General features: G+C 34.8%; 1 protein-coding gene across 1 annotated transcript in view; it reads right to left on the reverse strand.

Annotated features, from left to right (window-relative positions):
* LOC128885852 (uncharacterized) overlaps positions 1-9,424 on the reverse strand; it is a 201,126-nt gene extending 191,702 nt beyond the window's left edge. The window contains exon 1 of the mRNA XM_054140167.1: positions 9,158-9,424. The gene's annotated coding sequence lies outside the window, so the exon portion shown is untranslated. The remainder of the gene's footprint in view (positions 1-9,157) is intronic.
* Positions 9,425-15,006: the final 5,582 nt, after the last annotated feature.

Genomic DNA, 15,006 nt, shown 5'->3' on the forward strand with positions numbered 1-15,006 from the left:
CGAAATGGCAACGCGTGCCCATCGTAAACGCGAGTTTACTTCCGCGAGAATATTTCCCTCTTCGTAAATAGACCAGCCACGCTGACTTCCAGTCGTCTCGCGAATTACCTTCGGGGAAGTTTACACCGTTAGCTCGTTCTAAGCAGCTGTGCCGCAGGACTCATTGAAATCCGCGGATTTTCGGAAGTTAAGTCTCGCAAATTGCCCCGCCGTCATCGCCGTCAACGATACCTCGACTTTTCGATCGCGTTAACCCACTTCTGCTCTTTGTTTATAATTCCTGAATCAGTCGGGGGCGGGGGAGGGGGGGGCGAGAGGGGTAGCAGAAGTTTCGTTAGGAAGGAACAGCGTCAATTTCATTGAGAGGATTTTAATGAACCTTTCGCGGCAAAAGACCTTCATTCGTTCAACTGGGTCACGAAGTAGCGAAAAGAATGCCTATAACGAGCGGAATGAAAACAATGACGTTACGTCTCGATCTCTAGTTTCCTCGTCTAGGGAAAAATCATGCGACGGGCAAGGTTTTTAACCCTTCCCGTGACCAAGTTTTGTAACGGATTCATGGACATTAACGGTTGATAAGATTATTCGTAAACACATACATAGATTGGGGATGTTAATGTGAATTTATATTTTTATTTAAACGAATTAAAATAACTACCAAAATTGTACTTTAAAACACCTAAAATATTCTCAAAGTTGAGAAATAATGGAGACAATTTTTTTCTTTAAACAAAAAATCACGAAGAGAACTTAATATTTGGCCCCCTAATGTGGTTTCCCTTTTAGAATATTTTCTGTTACTTTGATGATTCTTTCCAGTAACGTAAGAAGATTTTTTAAAAATTCGTCTTTTAATTAACAAAAAAATGACGAAAATCGAGTCTTCTTTTTGAGTGGCTATACGTAACCCCTTGGGCGAACGCAGAAGTTTTTAGACAGGATTGAAAAACGCGAAATTCATGTGGAGCTACGGGCTTCGATCGAAGCGTTAGGTGGTGAAGATCGTTAATGGATTTCTGGTTATGTGGAAAAACCATTAAAACGTTTGTCTGCACTCGAAGAAATTAATTCCAATTGTCGTTATCGCGGGCAGCTTGAAAAGAGGAGCCTACCACTGATAGCGATCGCGGTACGTTCAAGTGGAGTGGGACGCCATTATAGCTGCCGCATTTCCCACCGTGGTGGTTCGATCTGACCTCGGAGAAAACGCAAATGACTTTTTCAAATTCTGCGTTCTCCCTTTCGAACATGGATCACGCGAATCATAGATATAGGGAGGAGGGAGAGAAACTGGAAACTTAATTCTGTAACCGCAATTGTATCAAACCAGTTGTTTAGTTACAGTATTTTGTAATTGTACGACACATAAACAAACATTATTAGTAGACTGAGGATCTTTGTGCAAGATAAAATCTGTGTAAACGTACCTAGAGAAATGAAACCTATAGACAAATTTATTCTACTCTGCAAATATTATAATATGAATATTACTTTTATTTAATGTGTTCTATTTAAAATATACTTCAAAACACAGTTTCTTCATGGGCACTAACTTTAAACGTATTCTATTATTAATTATGTTGAAAATTTCAATTAACCCCTTTAGTAATCATTAAAAAATTAAGAAATGGAAAAAGTAATACATTCTTTTTATGAACGAATTTTATTTACTGAACATATATATCCCTCATAAATGCCATTTCGGGCCCAAAATGGGACTGAAAGTTGATATATACTGATTAATTTTTGTAACATTAACCCTAATACAAATATTGAAAATAAAATTAAAACAACTCTCGTACACTGTACAAAAATTTACACAGGGTTGCTTATCTGTAATCTGCGCTTCTACATACCAGAAATCGTATTTATTTACACCCGAATATATTCAGGAGTGGTCTTTTACTCGGGCGTGGTCCTTAAGCGGTTAATAAAGAAAAAACTAAATACACCTAAAAACTAATTTTTAGTGCAACTCGACATATGAGTGAAAGGTTAATACACGAACTCTGAACTCTGCCTAAAGCGGTTGAAAGTTCATCTAAATTAATACCAGCATGTCGAGACCTCCTTCTGTCGATCAATCAATAGAAATTAATAATTGAACTGATATTTTCCATTGCCGCCGCGTAAATAACTATCGTCGAGAGAAACTCAGCGATTGCGGTGGAAAGTATTTCATAAACACACTCAATGCAACTAAAGTAACATGGAAAGCATATCCTAAAAGTAGTAATTATACCGTCGGTATATTCCCCGGACGCTTTCATCTCTTTCAGTCGAAATTCATTAGGGGTTCGTCGGCAGAGACGTTTCCGTTTTAAAACGCGCGACAGTTTTTCCAGGGTCCCGGTGAAGAGCATTCGAAGAAAGCGAGAAGACATCAAAGACCGTTGGAACAACCGGTCGGTATTCGCTCCAAAACCACCGTGGAATTTTTCAACTTTCCTCCTCGGAACGTCGAACCTGTCGTGACTGGAAGAGGGTGGAAGTGGCAGGAGGGTGGGTGGTGTAGAAAAGTTTTCAACAAAAAACGATCGCAAAAAAAAGAGAGAGAAAAATGACGAAAAGGAGGAAGCAGAGCCAGGGCGTCATTCGCGAAAGGTGAACGAGGATAGCGAGCAGAAGCTTGGTGCTGATCCTTCCAGGCGTGAATCGTGGTTGGTTCGAACTTTTAATTACCTGGTACTTAAGAAACGGTCTACGAAGGAAAAAAGGGAAACGAAAAAGAAGAGGCGCCGAAAGGAAAACGGGGGAAGCGAATGAAATGGTCTGCGGAACGCGCGCAGGAGTAGGAAACGACTCGCGTTTGTCGAACAGACTTAAACAACCACTCGAAACTGCTCCCTAACAGGAACGAAAATCTGTCGAGTATCCTTTCCGGAGGGGAAATACCTTCAACATTGCGCAGTTCTCGTTTTTTACCCCTTTTTTTTTCAATTAAGTTAACCAGAGCATCGGGGGAACTCGGTTCGGTGCATACGTGGGTCATTCGAATTTGCAAAATAAGAAAGTTTTCAGCGTTTGCGTACGAAAAGACACAGTTTCGTGATCGAATCAAAGAAATAGACGAAAGACATAATTTTCCACTTACTCTCGACATAGAAAAAATTGAAAATGGCGTGTACAGGTAGTCCCAGTAATCTGGACACATTTTTTTCTTTCTAAAATATGAATTTTAAAAGACATTTGAAAAAATATACGTATTTTTTTTAAAAATAAATATGTCAACACGCTCTTTATTTGTTTGATTGTAAAATAAATGTAGTTTTATATAAAAGGAATAATATTTTTAGTAAACTCATGTTTGCAATCAATAACGAGATAATCTTTTTTTAATTTTCACTTTCTACCAAACACTTTCATATTTCTATACAACTGTATGGAATAGGTGTTAAAATTTTTGTACAAAATACACATGTTTCATGGAATTCGTGTTTTGTTAAACAACGAAATCCTGGAGTCCCTTGTGAAGAACCCTTTACATCCATCTTCTACACTTGGCATCATAAATTATCGGTTTAACGATGAAATATCTCTTCCGTGTATTTAATTAAAACGTCGACGCATTCCGTGCCATTTCTTTAAAATACTGTGTACAATTTCAAACGTAGTACAAACCGTTTTGCTTTGTTTTACTACTAGCCGTCGTTCGCAACCCTCGTGAGTAATGGAATGGCGATTTGTTCCTGGACAAGTTCAATAAAACCCGATGATCAATCACGAGGTAATGCTCATTGCGAAATCATTTGTATCGTTTCACCATTGAAAATGATTCATTACGAAAACGAAATTCGTTTCGCAGCACAAAGAGAATTTTCAAAAAAAAAAAAATTAACAAACCAATTAACGTTGTAGATAACAATCGCTTTGTGTTTGGCGAATTCTACTGCAGGTGCATTGACCAACGTAAAACATTAACCCAATTTAGTATTTTATGGAAACAGACGCAGACCGTCCAATTACGTTTCAGAAATAATCTCCAAACGCCAAAGGCATTTAACCTTTGTCATGCTGTCAAAGTTGTAAAACTTTTACAGAAATTTATTATTTTAATTCCCACAAATGTACAGTACGTTATAGTAATAATCGCAAAAAAAAAAATTGAATCTAAAGTATGAAGACGTATTGTTATAAATTCCAACCAAATTTGTTTTTCTATTACGTGAAAATTCTCTTATTTGAACACTTTTGTTTTCCAAATAGTTCGCATAACAGAGGTTCTACTCCACCGTCGCTATTCCAACAATAACAAAGTGGAAAACTCTGATATCTTCGAATTGGAGAAATAATATTCCAGCGATAAGAATATAAACGTTTCATACAGTCGCAGTGAAATCGTGAAAATTCTCAAAAAATCGTATTAATTCATTGAAACGTTAACATTATCTTTCAAATGTTTATTATTTTCCAATGTTATATGAATCAACGTAGAGAGAGAGAGAGAGAAAATAATCGCAGGAATTTCATCGATTTTAATAACGAAGACCATTACCTAGGAACGTATCCAGCTGTACAATTGCTTTCATTTTCGATATTAAGTCAATATACGTGTCTCTGGGAGATAAAATTCACGATCGGCAAGCGGATGCAAAGCCTGCGGGCTGATTCTCCTCGTCGGCCCTCTCCACGTGTCGCGTCTCTATTCCTCAGTGGACGAGACTCGGTACATTTAATTGAAAAACGTGTAATTCGTAATTTCCCCTGAGGAAACGCTCGCGCGTTTCCTTGATCGCGAAGCTTCACGACGGGAAATCCATGGGACGATTCCAGAATTGCGTCGAGCGTTTTCTTTCTCATTCCTTTCCGCTTATTTTAATACCATCAATCCGTATATATTTCAGCTTTAAATACGTTGAAACTCACTTCTCTCGGTTTACTTATACTTATTCCCGTCACGTACACCTTAGAAACTATGTTCGCATAGCTCTTCTGGATTTGAATTTTTCGCATTTAACCAATGGTATTCTGGTAAAAAAAAATCCTTTAAATAAATTAAAATTCACTTCTTTCAGTTTACTTGTGCTTATTACTTTCGGATTTTAAGTTGATGTTTTCAGTCAATGCAACACTAGTAAAAGGAATATTAATAAGAAGAATGCTATAAATAAGTAAAAAATTCTAATTAAAGAAATATTAAAATACACGTGAAATGTACCTCATATTTTTTAATATACTGATAAACGAAAGGTTTAACGTTACACATATTGATATTAAATAGCATCAATAGTTTCTCATTGTGGTCAAAGTAGATGGTTCGTGTTATTAACATTTGTTTTAACAGTTTGCTTTCCAACTCCTTTCCTTTGGTTCCTTGCTATTCATAATAAAAATAATCGGTAATAAAATTGAGCTTTTCTATTATTCCAAAATAAAGAAGAACTTTGCTAAATAAAATAGTTGAAACGAATGAATTTGCTTTTGCTTTGACGATTCGGTGAATTTCCAGAAGACATTTAAACACGACCTACTTTGTTGGCCACTTTTTGCTATCGAAATTAAAATTTTGGACGTATTAATCCATGTAGTAATCCATAGTAATACATGTGATCATGGGCATTCATTATACAGGAGACGTAACGAGTTGTGGCTAATATAAATAATCATAAATAGATTTAAAAAAGTGAATAAAATGAGAATATAAAACATCAATGTATAATTAAAGCATATGTTCACAGAAACCAAGTAATAAATTATTAGAAATAAATATCGAATTATTAAAAATAATAGGTGGTTACATAATTACATAATTACATTTAACTATCATTTTTCAGGATTTTAGTGAACCGTGTAAACCTATTATGCCTCAGTTTACGTAAAACAAAGGCATGCATGGAAATTTCACGATATCAAATACCTGACAGTTTCGATTATATGCAATATTAATATTCATAATTGTCCACAAATGAGAAAACGAATGCAGTATCAAACAAACCGAGACTGCTTTAGGTGAAGGTTCGAAATTGTCGCGAAAACTTTAAACGTTTTGGCATTATTATTTATTCCGACGTTATCAGTTATTCAGTCTTCCACCAAACTGACAGCATCGCAGTAAACAGGAAATAAGAGACGTAAACAATTTTCGGGGAAAATGTGGTGTGCTTCAGCCCACAAATACACCAGGGAATATCGTGTCGTTTATTTCTCTTCCCTGTGAATCATCTAGACGGAGATAATGGTCTACCACGAATAACATTTTTTATCTGAAACGTTCTTTCAGTACTCGTGACATTATAGGGGCGCCTAATTTCTCGTCATTTTTTCTTTATTTTGTCAACATCCGCAATCCTAGCTATTATCTTTCATCGAACTGGAGTAATTTATTCCAACAATTATGCGACCATTGGATCCAATTTTTTGTCTAATTTTGGGAAATCCAGCGTTCTTTTATAACGCGAGAATTTGTACAATATACGAGCAATTGCATGCATTCACTCGGTGGAGTTGTTAATTTAATAACACGGGAACCCAATATTCATCCCTGTTCGCGATGAACAAAAAACCGTATTGCATGCGAGTAAATATGTAGAGAATTGATGCATTTTTCTTCGTAGCCAAACTTTTTCAATTTACTATCTTCATATTTTCCATGTCACAAATACAGAGTTTCGATTATACCGATTGTTTATTCAAAGCAGCGCGCTATTTTTTACATTACAAGTGGCACGCCGGCTGCGAGTTTATTAAATTTACAGAGAATATTAAAGAGATGATGGGAATTAATTTACAATGAACAAAAGAGTCAGATCATTGAAGTGGGTCAAGAGATAATGGAAACTTAAACAGTAGGAACTTTTGTACCGTCGCAAATTAGTCTTTATAATAATCACAAAAGTCCTTGAATGAATTCTGATTGACTTCAGTTATTTCGAGAATTTGTTTTGTTTTTAATTTAAAGAAACACGGACCTGGTAATTCCTGTGATATAGATAAACATTTGAAATGCGGGACGTATCAGATACCTTGTTTGCTTCCATCTGCGAAATCTTGAGAAGAAAATTGAAAATTTTCGTAGTTCGTACGTAGAGCTTACTTCCACAAATAAGATACCTCTTGTAAACTCAATTTCCCTTGAAAAATATATGTACGTACAATGTTTTGTACGTGGAAAGAACAAATAGGAATATGTAAGATGTTCTGAAAACAAAAGCAAATCACTTTGTCTTCCATTTACGAATCGATATTTTATATTACACTATAAGCTGAAGATAAAATCGCTTTCCATATGAATCTTAATTTATGTAATATTCAATTGATTCGATCTCCTGTTTTAAATTAAATGTATCATTTATTTGTAAAGGATAATTATATAAATTTCTATCTTTCCACAGTCTATTCATTACTATGAAGCTTGGCACGTTAATGCAACAAATTACTAAATTTAATCTATTCAAACTGAAATAGATTCATCGTAATAAAGATTAGTTTTAGGGCATAGAAGGTTTGTACTCTAACGTAACAGTATGACGAATTAATATTTCTACTGAAACTGGAGTTATGAATGCATGCCTATAAACGCACAGAATTAATTTCTTATAACAAAGCATATTTTCCTAATTGTAATCTGTCCGCAATATTAAACGGTTAAATATTGTAGTAACGTATGTCGCGCTGCAAAGTCAATGTGTACACGTCAATGTCAAAAGCATTCGCACGACTCACTTGCAACAGAGTATAAACTCACTTGATCGAGAAACGTTTTCCTAGTATCGTAAACAGCGATCGAAAATAAATCGTGCACGTGACATCTATTTTGCAAACGTCGGGAAACGCATAAAGCCGGCAGATCGAACTTCCAAAATCGACATCCGCGTCGTCCACTTCAAATTCAAAATTAAATGGCGATGAATTAATAGTAAGATATATAAATGTTCGTGAGAAAGTAAAAATCATACACCTTAACTTTTAATGTTTCACTTCTTAACATGGTTTCAGGTTGAATTTCGTTAACTGGAACATTTAAAAACATTGTTAGACAAACTGTATGTAATACAACAGATGTATGTAATAAAATAAAAAATTAATAATAATATATCCGATTTTTTCACACGATTATAAATATACGTGATAAATAAAACGTGGTTTTACGTTGAACTTCGTTTTTTGAAGCAATTTTAAACAAATTGTAAATGCGTGTATTCAAACGAAGGTTTTCCTAAAAAGGCTCTGGAATTCTATTCATTGATAAAACACGTTTATACATCCGATTTTTTCGCGTCATCACAATTATATGTCTAAGTGTCCACCACGCTGACAGGCGTATTAAAAACAAATCCTTAAGAACCCTTTTGAAAAGCCTTCTAAATATTGAGAATTTTGAGAAGTATTGAGAAATATCACTCTAAAGTTTCATAAAAGTAAATGTACACACGGATATATACCTATATTACAAGTTATAGTACTATCGACTGTAAAGTATCAAGTATAAATGTGTTAGTCAGAATCGAAACAGTTTAATTCCATATGAAATCAAATATTTATTTAACGTTGCACGTTCCCAACTTCACGAGGAATCCTCTTCGGAAATTTAATTTCTGAAAGTAAATACCTTGAAGCAATCAACGCGTACGACTTTTAACATTAAAACTCCCAAGCCGATTAATTCGACCCATCCACTTCGAACTTCTTTCAAAAGTCACTCAATTATTAATAATCATTTTACAATAATATTGAAGGGCAATTATGTTAACAATGAATTAATTAAATTGGCAAAGTAGTTTCCTTCTCCTCCCTCTAATTACTACACCCATGCACTTCGAATTTCCTTCTAATGTCACTCGATCATCAACAATGATTTTGCTTTTACAAAGGGACAATTATTGTAACAAAAAATTAATTTTAAATTGTCAAATTCAATAGTTACCGCTTCTACCCTCTAATTACGAAGATGTAGTTGAATGCATACCAATGCACTTGGAACTTCTTTCAAAAGCAACTCAATCATTAACAAGGCTACTACAAAAATATTTAAGGACACCTATTGCAACAAAGAATAAATTTAAATCAACAAATTATTTAATTTAATTAAGGTTTCTTCTCCCTACCCCTAACTCCAAAAACATAATTATATATAACAGGTTGACTCCGATAGTTTTAATGTCAACAACTACAATTCCTAATGCCATTCCACCTGACACCTAACGCAGTGGCGTACCTTTCTTTTAAATAAGTCCACTAAAAGACTGGCAGGTGTTGCATCGTTCCAAGTCCAATGTGGCCTGTCAAAAGTTTCACTAGTCACTGGTCGTAAGTATTTCGAATAAATACGTTGAACGCCGCATAAAACGCGCAGTGAATGGAATATTGATGAGAATATCAGGGACACATTCGACACAAAACATTCACAGGAATACGGCACACGAATGTAACGAGAGATCGAGAGAATCGAGAGACGCACTGGCACGTTCGTACTCCACGGCGGCCGGAGGCGAACTGCCCTTCATAACGCGCGCGCCGCCACCTAAAGCGTGCTAGTGGTTTCCAGTGCTATAGAAGGAACGATTTCGCACGATCTTTCCGTAACGGGCTTTCTTCGAGATAAATGTGCGTGAAATCATAATCGCACGCGGTTCATTGGCTCGGGGATGACTGCCGGTCATTAGCTGCGGTATGATCGAGCAGCGGGGAATCAGTAACGTTCCTGAACAAAGCAACTATGCCAGAGCCACGAAGACCTCTATATAACAATTTGGTCTCTGTGATGCATTAACGCTAAACGCACCACAACTGGTCAAATAACAGTTCCAATTCATCAATTCAACTTTATGTAAATTCTGTCATCCATATCATCTGGTGTCAGGTGTTTAATCAATTTTTCTTTTTTGTATCGTTTCTTTTGTTTCATTTTTCGATGGGAGTCTATAGTCTGTCTTATCTAGTCATTCGATTAAGTGTATATAAAGCTCGTACGTTTAAACAAATTTCAAGAAAATCTTTTGTGTGTACTGTCTTTAAAAAAGATGGAAGAACAGTGGAAAATATATTCTAATCGACATTTATCTTGATTGTATTTTAAAGAAAATGTTTCAAAACATGAAAAATGAACAAAATATGACATCAATTTATTTTCACTTAGAATTATATACCTGAAATTAAAAATATTTAATTAAATTTTAAAAAGATCACCAATCTCATTCTCGTTAAAACTATATTTCGTGTAGTTTCTTATTTATATGTCAGGTTGAAATTAAAGTAAATTTTCTCGTGCTCCGAAAAGAGTATGAATAACGATAAAAGTTGTTTCTTTATAGAATTGAATCACTTATTTGCCGTAAATTTTTCACAGATTGAAAACTGGGAGCTTAGTTGGATTAAAGCAAGCGATTAAATTTGTGTCATGAAATTGACGGCGTCTACTTTATCTCAGAAAATTCGACGAATATTGTTGGAGAAGCTGCAGAAATTCCTCGTGATTGCACATGCAATGGAAAATTAATGCCAGAACAGCTGGAATAATCGTTACAACATGATTTTGTAGCGTCTCCAATTACTCAAACGTAGTTGCATAACCGACTAAAGCGTTCCAGCAATGTAGAATCGTGTTCTGTTGAATTCTCTTCATAGATAATAATTTCCAGAGTTCGCTATGGCATGTATCAAGCCTACGCTTTGAGCTACGATACTTTTTACTCTCGATTTTGGGAGATTGAATTGAATTTATTCGAACACACAGGTACACTTATTTACTTTACTATACTATATAATACATGTTATTGTACTCATTCCTTTTTCATTAGTTAATATTTCGTAAATAAATGTTGAGAAAGAACGTAATTACATTTTCACGATGATTTGTAACGTATTGTAAATTCTTGTTATTTATTTAATAATTTAGTTTTACTTGATAAGCTTCGCCATTTTGTATATAATATTTATATGAGGAAAACCTATTTATCATTTATCAGAAGACTAAATATTGAAAATTTTGTTTTAATATGGGAAATTACTTAAATAAAATAGTAGAAATTAGTCAAAATATGAATCTCACAAAATCTATTATCGGAAGACATGTGGTAAGTGGATGTTATATCTATTCTAAAAACGTTTGTATCTAAGAAAAAATAAGTTTCCTTTGAACCTATACAGTAGCCACGTGTGTTAGCGCGATATAATAACTTTGTTCGGTGACACAAATTATACCTGCTCCTCGAATGTCCACCCATTTTATTTTTATCGACACCGATCGATTTTATAAAAAAACTTTTTCATCAGAAATGTTCTGCATCCTCACAATTTCCGATAAACGACATTTCATTGTATTTACTTAACAATTACCTTGGATAATACTTGACTACCTTACTTATCGTTTGATAGCTGCGGGATTTAATTAAAGCAATATGGGATTTCTATTGCGTTCGCCCGTATCATCGACGTGGTATGTCTTGGAACGTATCAATTATCCGATATTTACTTGGAAAAAGGAATATTCGCAATATGAGGGTTTCTTCTAGATCATATTCGTCTGCCGCCGCCGGCTATGCCGTTTATGTCCTTTTATTTACTCGTTATATAAGAGCTTTATAGCGGAGAAGTATTAGAGAATTACGGCTAGGGTTTTATTTTGAATACTATTTTACGTGAATTTAACGAGCAAAATTGTACATATGGGATGATCGATCATTTTTACGTGGGTGTTGTTCCAAGTTGTAGAACGTTTTGATGCAAACTTGCAAGGAATAATATAAATATAAATTATGTAAGGTTCTTTAAGTTTTTAAAACTTGAACTTAACAAGCCAAATTACATGTATTATAAGAATGTCGATATTTTCTATTTTATACTATTTCAAGTTATAGAACGTTATCTACAAAAAAATCACAGGAGAGCATGTGCAAGTACATTATCCCAACCTAAAGAAGACTTGAATGAGATTCAATCAGTTGTGTAGATGCTTTTTATTTTGTTAGTGAATAAATAACTTGAAGAACTTCGTTTAATTTTCCTTTTTAAATAACCTTAAGCCTACATATTCGAATATTATATGTTGATAGTGACAACAGTCTACTTTAAAATTATAATTAAAACAATCAATTTCTCATATACCTGGCTACTCACCAAATTCGATCACGTTACGCCAATACGTCTCAATTGCGGACTATAATTGACGTATGCTAATTACAACTGCTGTAAACGATATATGTACGTCATATTAGTCACATCCAGAAGTTTATAAAACCATTTCGACCATTGTTTATAATTCTTTTCTTAATAAACTGAATTAATACAAATTATAATAATAAAGCTCCATAATACTTCATTTTAAAGAGACTTCAAGATAGCAAATATCGTTTTTATTTATGTTAATGGGTTAGATTGATTCCTCGAAATACTAAATGTTATGTGTACCTTGACGTTTAGAGATTAGGTGGGTTAAAAACTCGACATTTTATTAAATATAACTTGGTCAAAATATTAAGACCTTAAAATATAAAGACCTTAAGCAACAAGAATATAGAGAAAATATTTTTTAATCCAGAAATAAATATTGTACTCCTTTAAATATGTATTATTTTCTGAACCACTCTGACGAACATATATTCGAGTTTGTGTGATGCACGTTCATATTAATTTCACGTTCGCCATTACGCTCTATTACGCTATGGCGTATTTTGCTTCTATGACATTCAATAAACTTTGACAAGAAAGGGAATAATAATAGAGTTTACGCCAAGACCTACGAGCTGAAACAATTCGCCCCGCATCCTATGGTACGGATGCAGTCTGCTACGCAAATTCACGATACGCACACACAATTCCACGCTAAGCGCTGTATGTAATTGTGTTATAATAGCTATCGCAGGTGTCGGCACGTTAAATTGTTAATACATTGCTGCTCGAGCCTAGCAGAAATTTCACCGATTAATGCTGTACTCTCGTCGCCTTGGAATTACCTTCAGTGTGACACTCGCGTTTTCATGACGGTCGTAAACAACATCAAACAATTCGATGCCACGGTCGATGCGATCGTTTAACAAATTAATCAATAACATTAATATTTAGAATTAATTCTAACCTTATGAATTTAGGTGCTGAACAGAAATATGTATTTATGCATTATTTTCATGAAAAGTACTACAACTAACTAAGTACTAAAACTAACATTTTCAGAGTCTTATTCAAAAACCATCTTAAAATTGTATTCGAAATTTTTTGTATTTAAAGAATTCATGAGATATGAATTCACTAAAAGTAATTTAGTAATTGAGAAGTTAGGTTAAAATAAATAAGTGATAAAAACCTTAACCTTAGTATTATTCAAGATTTATTCTTAATATGCTTTCGAAAACTACCTGAGTGAGAAGAAAACAACTCCATGGTGTTTAATATGAAAATAAATAGATCACAATCGAGAACTGTATATTCTAAAAATGAGTATTTGGACATTTCGTGATCATATAATAAATAATTATGTAATTTATGTGAATAATGATGAATACAAATTTTTTCCGTTCATTTAGTAGCATAGAATTCAGAGAAAACTATAGTAATAAGTCTCGAACCCGGTCAATAATAGCACAGCCCCTCCAGCGCCAGACGCAAACGTATAATGATAATTAATTGCCGAGAAATGTTGGGAATAATTAATTGCCAGGAAATAATTAATTGTGGTAGATGAAAAAATAAACGTGATTGAACCGTGATTTATAATCTGTGCGCGGTAGACGGGAAAATCACTATACGACCTCTAAGAAATTAATTTCTCCGTAAAGCTACGAAGTTGACCAAACAAATGTTCCCACGCCGAAAGAATAATGAAAAGTTTCTACGAAAGTAGAGGCAGTACATAAAATACATATACATAAAAAAGTTAAATAGAATTCCTTATTAATATGCCTATTAAAGTGAGTAACCAAATATATATAAACAAGCAAATATTCCTTGTTTCATTAGACAAAGCTTACTCATAAATCCATCTCGTATACAGTCAGTCCTATAACTAAGTTGAAGAAAGGCGAAATTAAATGATGAGCTCGATGATTCCAAATAAATTTTTTATTATAAATATATACATGAATAAATTTTACGCATATATATATATATATATATATTTATAACGAAACATTTATTTGTGAACACCAAACCTGTAATTTAATTTAGACAAATGTCTTCAATAAACATAGAGGGTACGAATGCTTATGGGACTGACTGCATATCCCAGAAATGATTTACAGGTGAAGAGGTTAGCATTATCTCACTCATGTAATATCTCTTAATTTTCGAAGTCGGTGAAGGGTAGCATTAATCAAGTAAGGTACAAGCAAATATTTGGCTCTTCGCGTTGTCCACTGATCTGCTATTTCTCTGTAGACAATTCAGCCACCGGGGTCCACCAAGGACGCCAGGAGTCCACCTGGACGCACCAGGATCTGTTATCAGCCACAGAGTTTAGCGGTTTCCTCGATCCCAACGTAGACGTCTCTGACGCGTATATCTTCACCTGCGCAGAGGTACATCCGTATCTGTCGTGGCTTTCGACCCCAGTCCAGAGCGTGTGACCTCGGGCTAGATCGGGTCCTCCTTCCGAAAACCTCTTTCCACCGCGACCAACCCAGTTCAACGCTCCCTGACTCTCCCACGTCTTCTAAGCCTGTACCAATTTCGCGAGAATTTCACCGCGAAATCGTGGCCCATATCGGCAAATGCTCGATACTCGTCCCGATTTATAGCGATCCCGTAAGATCGACGACAACGATACTTGAACGCTCGGCCAACTACTTCGATACTTGGGCTCGCTGGCCAACTTTCTACTTTGCGTGCCGCCTTCATAAATCACCGGTTGCTTTTATTATTTTACATGTTTCGCACGGCGAGTCCTTGCACACGGGATCAACGGTTACGATAAAATTGTGAATTTCTATCGCCTGCTTCGGGTTGATCGATTGACCCCACAAAGGGAACGAGCTTCACCATCTCGGTGTGACTTTGGTTAAGGTAAGGGTAGTTGTGGTCAGTTGAGACAGATATAATAAGCAAGAGGTAGTATATATACTTATTTATTTATTT

Source organism: Hylaeus anthracinus, unplaced genomic scaffold (assembly GCF_026225885.1).
Source record: "Hylaeus anthracinus isolate JK02 unplaced genomic scaffold, UHH_iyHylAnth1.0_haploid 11982, whole genome shotgun sequence".
Lineage (NCBI taxonomy): Eukaryota > Metazoa > Arthropoda > Insecta > Hymenoptera > Colletidae > Hylaeus > Hylaeus anthracinus.